The sequence below is a fragment of the Acanthopagrus latus genome, chromosome 8, assembly GCF_904848185.1.
Source record: "Acanthopagrus latus isolate v.2019 chromosome 8, fAcaLat1.1, whole genome shotgun sequence".
Classification (NCBI taxonomy): domain Eukaryota; kingdom Metazoa; phylum Chordata; class Actinopteri; order Spariformes; family Sparidae; genus Acanthopagrus; species Acanthopagrus latus.
The window spans coordinates 23,189,554-23,202,179 of NC_051046.1; positions in this window are offsets into that span (position 1 = coordinate 23,189,554).

Consider the following 12,626-nt stretch of genomic DNA (forward strand, 5'->3'; position numbering starts at 1 on the left):
CTCTGCTGTCAAATTTAAAACCGCTCTCCTCTCTGCTGTCAGCCGCTCCCCCAGCTCAGCTCTCAGTATCCAGTTCTCCTCACCAGAACTAAGTCCCCTGTCAGCAGAACTCCAGGGTCTTCCTCCTCCATCACCACCACCAGACTCTAGACTCCATCGGGTGGTTTCCCATTCTACACAGCGCTTCATCACCCTGACAAATATCATTTAATCGTGATGGAGTTTAACCGCCAAACTTTCTCATTCTTTTGGTACACATGACAACAAATCTTCATGTAAACTCAAAAAACACATGCTGCTCTGGCATGTATTAGGTCAATCTGTGTCAGCTAGGATATGTTTTTGTTTAGGTCTTTGTTTTTTTAGTTGTTTTTTTTTATTTTACTTTATATATATGCTGTCTGATACCAAAACTTCTGTCAATATTTTTCACTGAATTTTTACAATTCCTTGTCAGCTTTTCACAAAGGAAAGGCAAATGTATTTGTTCATTATCTCATGAAATATTATTCATACAGCCATGACATCTGGCACAGACACAGACACTGCACAACAGAGCTAAATGATTTAAATGCACAAGGCATTGGCATATGTTTTTCATGACTGGGACAAAAAGTGCAAATGAGCGGATCTGGTTCCCCAGGCAGCGGGCCAAAAAATAAAAAATAAATAAAAATATGCATGAGGACGTTTCCACATTTTCCGCTGAAAATACAGTGTATGATTAATGTTGTGCCTAATTTCAAGGGCTCTTGATCAGAATCCAAGCTATGGTGAGCATATCAAGCCAAGGTTGTAATTTGTTGCAATTCAGAGACGCCAAAGTGGCAATGTGGACTCCAAAATGTGTGTGAAACAGTTTAAATGTGGGCATATTGCTTGTAAAGTAACAGGTTCAAAACATAACATTTGTAATTTCTGTGTTCTGTTCAAAATCCCAGCCCCCACTACCACTGGAAAGATAAGACTGTAAAACCTGAAGAGAAAGATCAGAGGCACTCAAGTGGCTTTAGAGGACTTTCCTTTCTGCAAATAAGTGAACGTGTAATCATATTAAAAACAAATCCCTCTTGCATCATTGTGTTCCTGCGTTACTTGTAGTACAGCATTAATCTCCACCTCACTTACCATATTATCACAGCGGCATGATGTGTTGAATTAAACATTGAGTTTATTATAAGTTACCATCTCAATTTCTGCCTTCATTGCTGAACACAAGCCTGGTACAACTCTGACTGAATGCCGAATAATTCAAATGTTCTGTGATTCAATTAACTTAATCCATGAAACATTTTGTAAACGCTCAACTGCCTAAAACAATCTGAATTAGCCGGGTGAATAAGGAATACCAGCACCTTTAAGTTGTTATATCAAAACTGAGGCGAACCCCTGCTGTGGATATAACAAATCCCTCTATCATCAGACACCAGAAGCGTTTTCCCAACATTATCTTTGTTTATCTGTTCAGGAGGGTGGGATGCAAATGAGCTCAGGGGAGTTATTCCCTTGTGAGATCTTTCTTTTTAAAAAAAAAAAAAAAAAAAAAGAACCACTCCAACAGCAGCTGATGCCTCTCATTAAACCCAGGCTCTTCCTCCCTCTTGTATCTACCTGTAAACACCTTCGCACATCCTGGAAACAACCTCCTGACTCAACACACCTTTCACCTGGAGACCAAGCAGAGCTCCACATCAGCAGGTGAGAGGAACCCTTTACATGTTTGTATTAAGGATGAGCGGTGCGTGCTGCAGGCTGTGTCCTACAAACAGGAAACAAAAGTGGCCATGATTGTTTGTTAAATCAGCTGTGGTTGCATGTCAAATTGGTTTTAGGTAAGGAGGGGCTGCAGCAATTTTACTGGTGCAACTCTTGTTTACATTTGAGTTAAAGCGACCGGAGGACCAAGCAGGAATATACCTCGATTTGGCAACCATGATCTGGAGCCAATGCTTTTTTCCAGTTGGTGAATAACAAGGGCAGCAGACACCCTGCAACATCAGGAGCTGTAGATTCCTTAAATGATTTCTGGTTTAGATTACAGAGCAAAGGAGATTTCTACTGGGTTAACATTCAAAAGAAGAGTTTTACATGTTTGGCAACCATCAGAGAATCCAGGAAGTCACTGAAGCTGGACAAGAAGTCAGTGAGATGACCACTGCACAAAACACAGAGTGTCATTATTTAACTGTAGTATGTATACAGATCCAAATGCACAAGATATAACATGTTCATTAGTGGGCTTTATCCGGGTGATGGGTTTATCCTTTCTATCTTGCTAGTTCAACCTGTTTCCAGACTTGATGCTCCACTAAGCCTGCAACCCGCTGGCTTTATAACCCCATGTTTAGTGCAGACTAATGAACATCACGCGCCAACCCATGAATTTTACTTGCCTAATCCATATGCAGAGAGGAGTGTAAAAACAACTTCACCCTCCTCCCTCATCAGATATCTTAGTATTGGTATTATGGGGTCCAAAAGACTGGTCCAAAAACAAACACCACTTATGCCAAATCATGATAAAACAATATCCAAAATCGAAGATGACATGTAGTGTGATATCAAGATAATGATAGACTATTGATGTATTGACCAGCCTTACTACTTATTTTAGTTACTCTTGATGCCTCTCATATGGATGGATTCTGACTTATCTCAAATAAGCGATAGCATTGTGAAAATTGTGACAGAAGCTGCACCGTAGTGTGGTCGTTCGGTGACACCGTCACCTTGATCATATTATGCTTCTTCATCTTCCCAAGTCACAGACGGATGCATCGCCTCATCGCCATGCATCCTGCAGACAGCTGTGAGAAACTGTATTGAAAATGGGTTTGCTTTCAAAACAAGCGTACATGCTAGCCGATTCAAGGTCTTTTCCTCACGAGGCCATAGAGGTCATACTGCTTCTGTCCATGGGTGCTGCGAGAATCAGCACAAAAGCAAGTTCCTTGCAGCGGCTTGAACGCACAGATACGTCAGAGCTCTAAACCTCACCGTCTAACATTTAATAGTCTTGTAAATTCCTGATTGCAAATAGAGTATACGACTACATTCCATCTTTCTGATATGTTTATTCTCTGTAACATACACCTCAGATTTGCGTTGGCTTCTCATCACCAGTAAAGATTTGTTTACCCGCCCACACATTTGTGCAAAACGCTAATGAAAAGTTCTCGTTATAGCTAGTGCTGGAAAAGCCTTGGATGGACGGTGGATGACCCGCGGGCAATCGGCTAGTTGGCTGCCTCCCCTCGGCATCAACAACACCGCCATCTGGGTAAGCCCACACACACCTGTGCTTTCTGGGAGCGTGCCACAGCAAAGGCTGAAGCACTGAGGCAGAGGTGGAGGGCAGGAGACAGGCGGGGCTTGAAAAGAGGGGTCAGTCGAAGGAAAGACTGTGCTTCAGCATATCCCTAACAGGCACTACCACATGTGAGATGTATTGCGCTATTCCCACATATATCAAAATTCCTCCACACTTGAACAGCACATTTAATTCTGTGGGGGGAAAAAATGTGCTTGTTCCAGGGGATGCTGATGTCAGACTTTAACACATTTGGCAGAATAATTCTTCGAAAAGTATCTCGGGGTAAAGAGGAGGAAGTGGGATTAGTGACACACCTTTCCCTGCGCCACTCGGGCACCGAATGAGCTGATCCGTGGTTTAATGGTTATCCACGTCAAAAGGTCAAATCTATTTCCCCTCCGGCTTGCACCAAGTGTTGTCTGACTTTCTGCATGTGTCTTCAGAATTTCTGACAAGAAATTCTGATAATGTTGTTAGTCGCACCCCCCCACAGGAAGCCCACCTCTCCGTACCCCCTTCTGTCCCTTTTTCTCCTATTCATTCACCAGAATATTCACACTCAGCTAAAAACAAAAGCGACCGCCAAACATCCTCGGGGGCTGAGAAAAGGGTGGAAATAGATGAAACTTGGATACCTGCAGATGTGAAGTGTGTGCTGCAGCACAGGAGTGGCTGTGTGTGTGTGTGTGTGTGTGTGTGTGTGTGTGTGTGTGTGTGTGTGTGTGGGTTGGTGTGAGTGTGCGTACATGATGTGCTTTTTAAGTAGGGTTGAATCTGAAATGATCATTGACTAAGCCGTTTTTCAGAGAAGACAGAGTGCGGAAGGTGCCGAGGGCCAGTTTTAGAGAACCTGACTAGCCTGAAAATTAGCTCGAAATAACATCTTTAAACTTCCCCTCGCCAGGAACCAGCTGTGCAGAGTTAACGACCTCACAGTCCTACTAATGAAATCATCAGAGAGCAATCAAGCTCTGTCATGTTGCATATATGAATATGTATTGTGGCTTCCGAAACACATTTCTTACTGATTCTGGATTGCTATAAGGACAGTCATTGTATACCTGATATGCATCCTGATTCGAAAAAACTAAAGCAGCAAACTGACTTGAATTACTAAGATTCAAATCCGTGATTACGTGTGCTTGTTTGTGCGTGGCAAGCCTCCAGCCAGATCTGAGATAATGCTTGTCTTTTATCACAAATGCACGGAAATGAGAAGTAACACTCACCACTCATCAGAGGTCAGGGACCAAGTCCAGACTGTGAGCTGTCCACTCGATGCCAGCACACTTTGTCCCTGTATGATTACCACCACATTCTTCCTTCTTAATCCTCTTAATCTTGGCTCATCACACAATCTATCACATGATTGCATCACACACACCCAGACTGGCTTGTTAGCCTTTATAGCAATTATGGTGGTGCATGTGTGAGGGGCTGTTGGACACATCCAGGGAGCATCAGTATGCAGGGAGGCTGTGTCTTGTGTAACGCCGCTGTTGCTTTGCTCTGCTCACATCCACAAGTCATTAAAGTCTTGTTGTAAACACAAATCTGCCAACCAACCAGCTCATGTACACACAACGAGAGGCTAGTGTTCAATTAAATAGCTATTTGTAGTGAATAAAGCCATCTTTGTTGGGTTTTATTAATCGGTCAGCCAGGGCTCAAAGCCCCATTTTTAGCCCTATTTTAGTGGGGTGAGACACTTGACAGCTAGTAATATACAGCCATACAATATATAGAAAATACAATGTTGTGTGCTACCATGTTAACATTACGGTGGCCCTGAGAGTCAGAACACCACAACATTTCAGAAAACCGAATGGCTTTTGGAAAACACAATGTTATTTCAGACTCAAAAATATTTGAGCCTCAGGGCCACCGTGTCACATGCTTACTTGCTTTAAATGCCAGGTAAAGATGAGGGTGACGTCGTCAGCTCTGCAGATGATTTGTCATGAACAGAAATATTGGACAGATTGAGGGAACACTGAAATCAGCCTAAAGGTCACCCTGATGGGAACGTGAATGTCTGTACCAAACGCAACGACAATTCACTCAGTAGGTGTCGAGACATCTAACTCAAAGCCGTGCATGTCAACCTCATGGAAAAGTCAGAGGACCACCAAAGTCACTATGTATAAATAAAAACTTTGACCTGCTGATGGTGCTGGATAAAAAAGAGAGGAGACAGCACACCACAGTTATCCCACTTGTGAACAAAATGTAATGAAAACCCATTCAGCAGTCGGTGAGAACGACATTCATGCAATGATTGTATCGTCTCTCACCGACTTTTGAACAAGCTGATCACAGACAAGTAGTTCAACCGTGTGGGCACCTAGAGTTATGACTTTAAAAAAAAGAACTGAAAATTGTTTTTACCACTGTACTGAAAAAATAATACCGCCTGAGCTGGGACAACCTGATCAAGATTGCTATTATATTTCTCATCCATAGAATAATTCATTGCCCAGTTCATTTGTAAGGCAACAAGTAAAGAGGTAACAGGAATAATCACAAGAGGAAACTGTGTTCTCCCACTAAGAAAATCTGGTTTCAGCTAATTGGCCTTCTTGATTAAAGCAGCACATGAATGGGTTCAGTAGCACTTCACATCAGGGAACTCCATCAAAGCCATCGGCAGTAGTTTGGATACCACCTTCGTTTGGCAAATGTCTGTGAATATACAGCTAAACCATGCTGTTGCTTGACCTGAGTTGGTGTTACTGTCTCTGCTCATGGCTGTCTGTCTGTTTGTGCAAAGTTGTTCTGTAACTGACATGCCATGTCTGCGCTTGCCTGTGCTTTTTCTGTTGTTCTGTTGCTTTTTTTTTTTTTTTTTGCTCGGTTACACCTAATTTGCTCTGGCCTGACTGTTACCCATGTCTGTGTTCTGTCAAGCCCTGCGTTTGTTTAGCTTGTACTGTAACTTGCAAGCCTTACACCATGGTAGTCGTTTTCCAGTGTCATTTAAATCAGGAGAGACTAGGGAATACAGCAAAGAAAATATTTATCACAGCAGATGACACGTGATGATGAGTCTTGCCAGAAAGTCTACAGGGAAGGTTTATGATTGAGGGGCGTCTGCCCTGAGCAGCAGCGAGGAGAATCCCCCTGTGGTGTCTAGACACACAAGATAGGCAGATGACACAATGAAGATGATGAAGCTGGTGAATCTGCAAAGACTGGGCGGTGATGGGGGAGGTGGAGGGCGCTCGCAAAAAGGCAGCATTAATGAACTAGAGGCGGGAGACAATCTTATCAAAAAGACAGCAGCGAGATGAGAGGCTAACAGCGAAGGTGTGTCGCTGCGTTGTTGGACAGATGCGCCCGGCCGATGTGAGCAGCTGATATCGATAACGGCCGCGGATCCAGACAGGCAATTATGAGTGAGAGCAGTGAATGAAAGGATTGTAAGGTTGAGAAATACACTTAGGACCAAGCATGCAAAAGAGCACGCTTCCTGTCTGAACTTTCAGTGAGAGCATCATATCTGGCTTTACAGTGAGCTGTATTAATATGCACCACACCGTCCCTGAGAAATGTACTGAGGAGGATATTTCCAGGGAATGAAACCGACACTGCTGTTCGTAGAGCCACTCCTGCACCGATAGCGTAAAAACAAGCCAGGTTCAGCAAAAAACAAGACCTTCCATACGTACAGTGAGGAAGCTAGCTGTCACCAACTCAAATTGTTTTTCCTTCAAAGACATGGACTTCAACTGCGTTTCAGAGTTATTGCATCACCATCTTGCTGAATTTGCTGAAGTCTTTATGGAAAACACGAAAATAAACAACAGCAAAGGTTTAGTCAGCGGTGTCTTCTCCAAAATTAGTATGCTGAAATCCTCTGAAACAGCTCTTCCTATCTTTTCTTTTTAATAAATCGGAGCAAAGATACTCAATGAATGAAGGCAATGCTGTACATGAGGATGTGCAACATGAAGATTAAAAAAATGTAACGATCTTGGGTGAGACCAGCACTGTGGCTGTTTTTTTTTCGGGGGGGCTTGTTTTGTGACATATAGGAGAAGCCTATACAGACAAACAGGTCCCTGCTGCAACAACAGCTCAGACATGAAGTCAGATCCAGTGTATTCTGGCTTGCTGAAGGAGCCTTTAGTGAAGAAAACAAACAGACATCAGAGGAGACCGTCTGCCTCTGGAAACACAGCTACTAACACTTCCCCCTGTGCCTACTGCGTCAGGCCTCCCTCGCACCTATTCATTATTCAGATGGTGTTTCTCTCCATCTCTGCCACAGGTCTGCCCTTCCCAGTCATCCCCACCATAGATTTATAATTTATTGCCCATGCCTATAAATCTTTAATTGTTTTTAGAACAGCCGTTGCGGGATGTATAATTCAATGCTCTGTGCGCCAAACACACGCTTTTTCCATGAAAGTCAAAAAAAAGGCAGGGACAGTTCTAATCATCATGTTATGTAACACAGAGCTTTCCTGGAGAATGAGACCGGCCTCGGTGATTGTCTGGATGTTGGACAGAACGCAGAGAGAGAAGATTATTTTATTCTGACCCCCTCTCTCTGTCTAAACTCTAATACCCGCGCAGAGCTGCGATGCTGTGACCTTCACCAGAATGCATAGCAGAAACTTTCAAATCTCTCAAATTAAAAGCAGCGAGCGGACACAATAAAATTGAAAAGTAGAAGGATAAATATGCAAACGCAAAATGGAACTCGCTGTCAGGATGGTGGATGACTGCACTGTTTGACAGCGCACACATCCGCATGATTCGAATGAGGTGAAGCGTGGCACTGTGTAGGTTTGGAGTGGAAAAAATTCTAACTCAGAATATTAATGAGGTAATAATGCAAACTCAGACTCATATTCTCTTATATTCATAAGTGAATAAACAAACTGTTCTAAGAGGAAAATAAGGTCCAGAAGACTGTTTGAAGCTAGATAGGTGGCAGGGTCCGCCGAATGTAAATGTGTGTGTGTGTGTGTGTGTGTGTGTGTGTGTGTGTGTGTGTGTGTGTGTGTGTGTGTGTGTGTGTGTGTGTGTGTGTGTGTGTGTGTGTGTGAGTGACAGAGAGAGAGAGAGAGAGAGAGAGAGAGAGAGAGAGAGAGAGAGAGAGAGAGGCCAGTGACTCAACCTAATGCTACCATTAAAGTGCTTTAGCGTTGTGCTGACAGTCCTAGAAGATCTAATGTGATCAATAGACTATAAATAATAATTTGTTGCCCTATTAAAGCAAAACTACAAACTTTCTGTCTGCTGACTCAGAAGCAAAGGAAACTTGGCCCAAACACTGTGCACTTGGCAGATTCTTGTCCCCAGCAGCTCTCCAGCACACTCCAAACTTTGGTGCTGAGCCTCTTTAGTGAACCGTAGGTGTTAAAATAATTCTGCGATAATTTAGTACTGGAGGAAGGAGATCGGAGTCAGCTCAAAGTTCAAACAAGGTTTTAATCTTGTGCAAGAGGAGCATTCACAGAGCAACACGCAGGTCTGTTAAAAAGTGAAGCCTCAGTGTCTTAGGAGAAAAGTATGGTATTTATCTGTCTCTGTGGGTGTGTTTTCACTCTGATAATTACTAACTTATGCCCTCCTGTACTTAAGGAAAGAGTTCCCAGAGAAGGAAATGATAACCTTCAGTGAGTATTCAGTGCCTTACTTGGGTCATAAAACGACCTAAAACAAGGTCACAGGTCACGTTAAACAGTTACATTGAACATTCCTGTGTAAGACTTCAGTTCACGTCAGCTCACATAAAGTACAAAATTTCCATCAAAGGAGGCCCATAAAAGAAGCTGCTCATAGGCTGCATTAATAGTTTGCAAAAGTTTATTGGCAGGCTGCACCACTGACAGGCACTCAAAGGCAAATTTACGAGACATTTGTCTGAGCTGTTTGTGGGACAATGAAGCCATCTGACTGCAAAAAGTCCTGTCACATCTCCATTTTTCCCTGTTTGTCACTAAGAAAGTTGACGTTATGCATTGATGGAGCAGACGAATTCAAGCGTAGGTTTTAAATGACTTTTACAGGATTTCTTAGCAGTTGGATGACTGTTGGACTCATGACTCGGCCTCCACCTTATTGCTTTGGTTTTGGTTTGTGACACATTCTGACACACAGAGTTCTAGAGTTAGTTCGTGTGAGCTGGCTGCGAGGCAGCAGGAGAGAGGTGAGCACGGGGGAGCTTATCACATATGAAAGGAGTCGCTTGGCGCCACGCTGTGACTTGCCCCATGCAGAACCTTGTCTCGGCTGTCTGAGTCTGTAGCTTTATCCCTGCACGAGGGTGTTCATCATGTGCATATTAACATTGTCTGACCTTTTTTTTTTTATTTTGATCAAAGTCTTCTGAGGTTAAATTGCTGTTAATTAAAAACTGCTGCATTTCTGCAACCCAGTCAGCAGAACAAGTGTTGGCAATGTACATTTCTGCACATCACGCATATGTTGAAACTTCCTATTCCTTTATGTCGCCACTGCAAGTTTCGTTAGAATACCTGTTTTGTTGCCACCAACAGCTTTGAAGTTTGGACACTGGCCTGGCTGCCTTCTTGCCTGTAACTCCCCAGCCATCCCCTCCACCAACCCGTAGGAAAGGTCAGGTCATAATGTCAACGTGACATGACATTTTCAAGACAGGTCAATGAAGAGCATGTCATTAGTTTGCAGAATCATTAACTGCCAAGAAGGAGGAGCAGCTGTGGCGATCCACCTTCAAATTCCTGGGCCAGCACAACTCCAACAACCTCACGTGGGCCACCAACGCAGCCATCAGCATGAGGAAGGCCCGCCAACAACTGATCTTTTTGAGGAGACTCACTGCCGTCCTGCCCTCTTTTTACGGGTGTGTGGTGGACAGCATACTGACATCCTCCATCACTGTTTGCTATGGGAACTGCACTGCGGCTGTCAGGACAAGAAATAACAAATGGCGGCCTCCCTTCCTTGGAGGACAGTTATGTCAGCAGGTGCAGAGTGTCATGTATCATGAAGGAACCCCACCCACCCGGCACACGAACCATTCACTCCCCTCTACCTGGGAGAGAAGGCTGTGTAACCTCAAACCAGACAAGTACACTGGCAGCAAAGAGGGGCTCCAGCGGATGAGTGACCCCATAAGAAGTAGCAGCCAACCAGGAGGGAGACCAAATAGGTTGGTGTGTTTACTGCGGTAACTATACGTATGACTATATACATCAGAACAGCAAGAAACCAGATATAACCAGTAGAACTATGAGTTAACAGTTGGATTCACATATAGAGAACCAACAAAGGCAACCAATCAGGGGGATCTGTATCTGTATCTGTAATAATGCATCCTCCTATGCTAAACTGTAACATTACCTAGATCAGTTTGTTTAGTTAACAAGCCTCTCATCCATGAGTGAATGTACACTTCCACTTGGGAAGCAAAGAAAATAGTTCCGCCACAAAACTGCTCACAACAAGGCCTGTGGAAGTTGTCTCATGCTGGCTCATGATTTCATGAAAGTCATTTCTGTGGATGTTCAGATGTCCATTTTTTTTTGTTTTTGGTGCTATATAGTTCTATTCTATCAGGCATCAGCAGCATGTCATGAACTCACTATTATGTGTGGGGTTATATTATGTTAAGTTTTAAAAGGCCTGCTTCAGACCTTGACCATCCAAGGTTGTAGTGTTGTAGGCTATTCGCTAAATATGAGAAAGAAAGTTCTTGATGCTATTACGCAATGTGTCCATCCTCAAAGCGTTTTCTCCGGTTAAGTTAACACGTAACATACAGTTTGGAAATATGAACAATTAAGCATAAACAACATCATAACCAGGGGTGCACATAATCTTTTGGTCTGGTTCTCAATGGAGCACCTGGAGATGCTGCTTGGTGCTCACTCTTTATGCGGCGCCCTTATCCAACAAGCCGCCGTCATCGCTTTCCTCCTGACTGCTCTCCTCACTATCTTCTTTTTTACTCAAGCATGGTAGGGCTGGTCCCTGGTTGAGCCTGTGATTTGTTGTTTGAATCCACAAGTCAACAGTTGGCTTTGGGTCTAAAGTGTCTGTTGTCATCTTAGACAAGTGAATGTGCATCAGAGAAGAGAGGCGAGAGTCTGACAGGGAGGATCTGTACTTGCTTTGGGTTATTTTGAGACGTGAAAATCCCCTCTCGCGTGCGGGACACTACTCAGTGGCAGTGCAAGTGACAACACAAGGACTTTCTGGATGTTGGTGTAGAGACATGGATTGGTTCTCTTCGCTGTGTTGAGCAGGTTATTTACAGCAGAAGCAGCCAGATGTTTTCCTGCTTGCTTCAAATCGTCCATTCTCTGACAGTGGAGTCTCTTTTAGAAGACAAGCAGGCTTCATGTTTCTGAACTATGTTACCAAGTGTTGTGTTGCCAAACTATGCATGTCTTGCATTTCCTGAGACCAAGTGGAAGGATCAAATATGATCACTTGAGATATTCGTATCCCTCCTCGATCTTCCCTTAGCAGAAAGTAGTTTATTCAAGTGTACTACAAGTATACTTATTTTATACTAAAACTGAGGCAGTATACTTGAAGTGTACTTTTTAGATACTATATTTTATATACTTAAGAAAAGTATAGTGAAATATACTTGGCTTATACTGAAAAGTATAAAGAATAATCTAAGACTAAGTACATTAATGCTTAGACTTACACTTATACTTTAATACTAAAGCTTACACTTGTACTTTAGTATACTGTAGCGCCCCTTGTGGACTGTGGCACAGAGACTCTTGGGTATTCTCTTGTTACTGGTGTAATTATGGTTTGTGAATGTGGTTGTGAATTAGATGATGTGCAAGACGGTTGTGGGTTAATTCACATCCTTGTTCTGTGGTTAAACTGTGTCGAGTTAACAAAGATGATAAAAATGTTGGCACCGTGAGTGAAGGGGTGTTTTCCGGGAGAGACATCCTATCTGTTAGATTGTTGGCATGTGTACTAATAATTGGCAAGTCTCTGGCTAGAACTTCCCAAATTACAAGTACAAATACTTGATCTATCTTGATATAAGTGTAGAGTAATGTCAAGTCATTGATCTGTGCTTACATTTAAGTTAACAGAATAAAAATATTTTTTACTACACATACTTGCATTGAGGTATTACTCCTGTTATAAATTTACATGTTAATAAACTGAGATGTGGACTGGAAGTATATAATTAGTACACTAGTACTATATAGAAGAGTGTACTTGAAAGTGTACTTCTGTAAACTTAAAATGATCTTATAAAGTGTACTTAAAGTATACATTTATAAACTTAAAAGATTCCAATTTAGTCCAAAGAAGTATTAAATTAGTATACTTTTTAGTA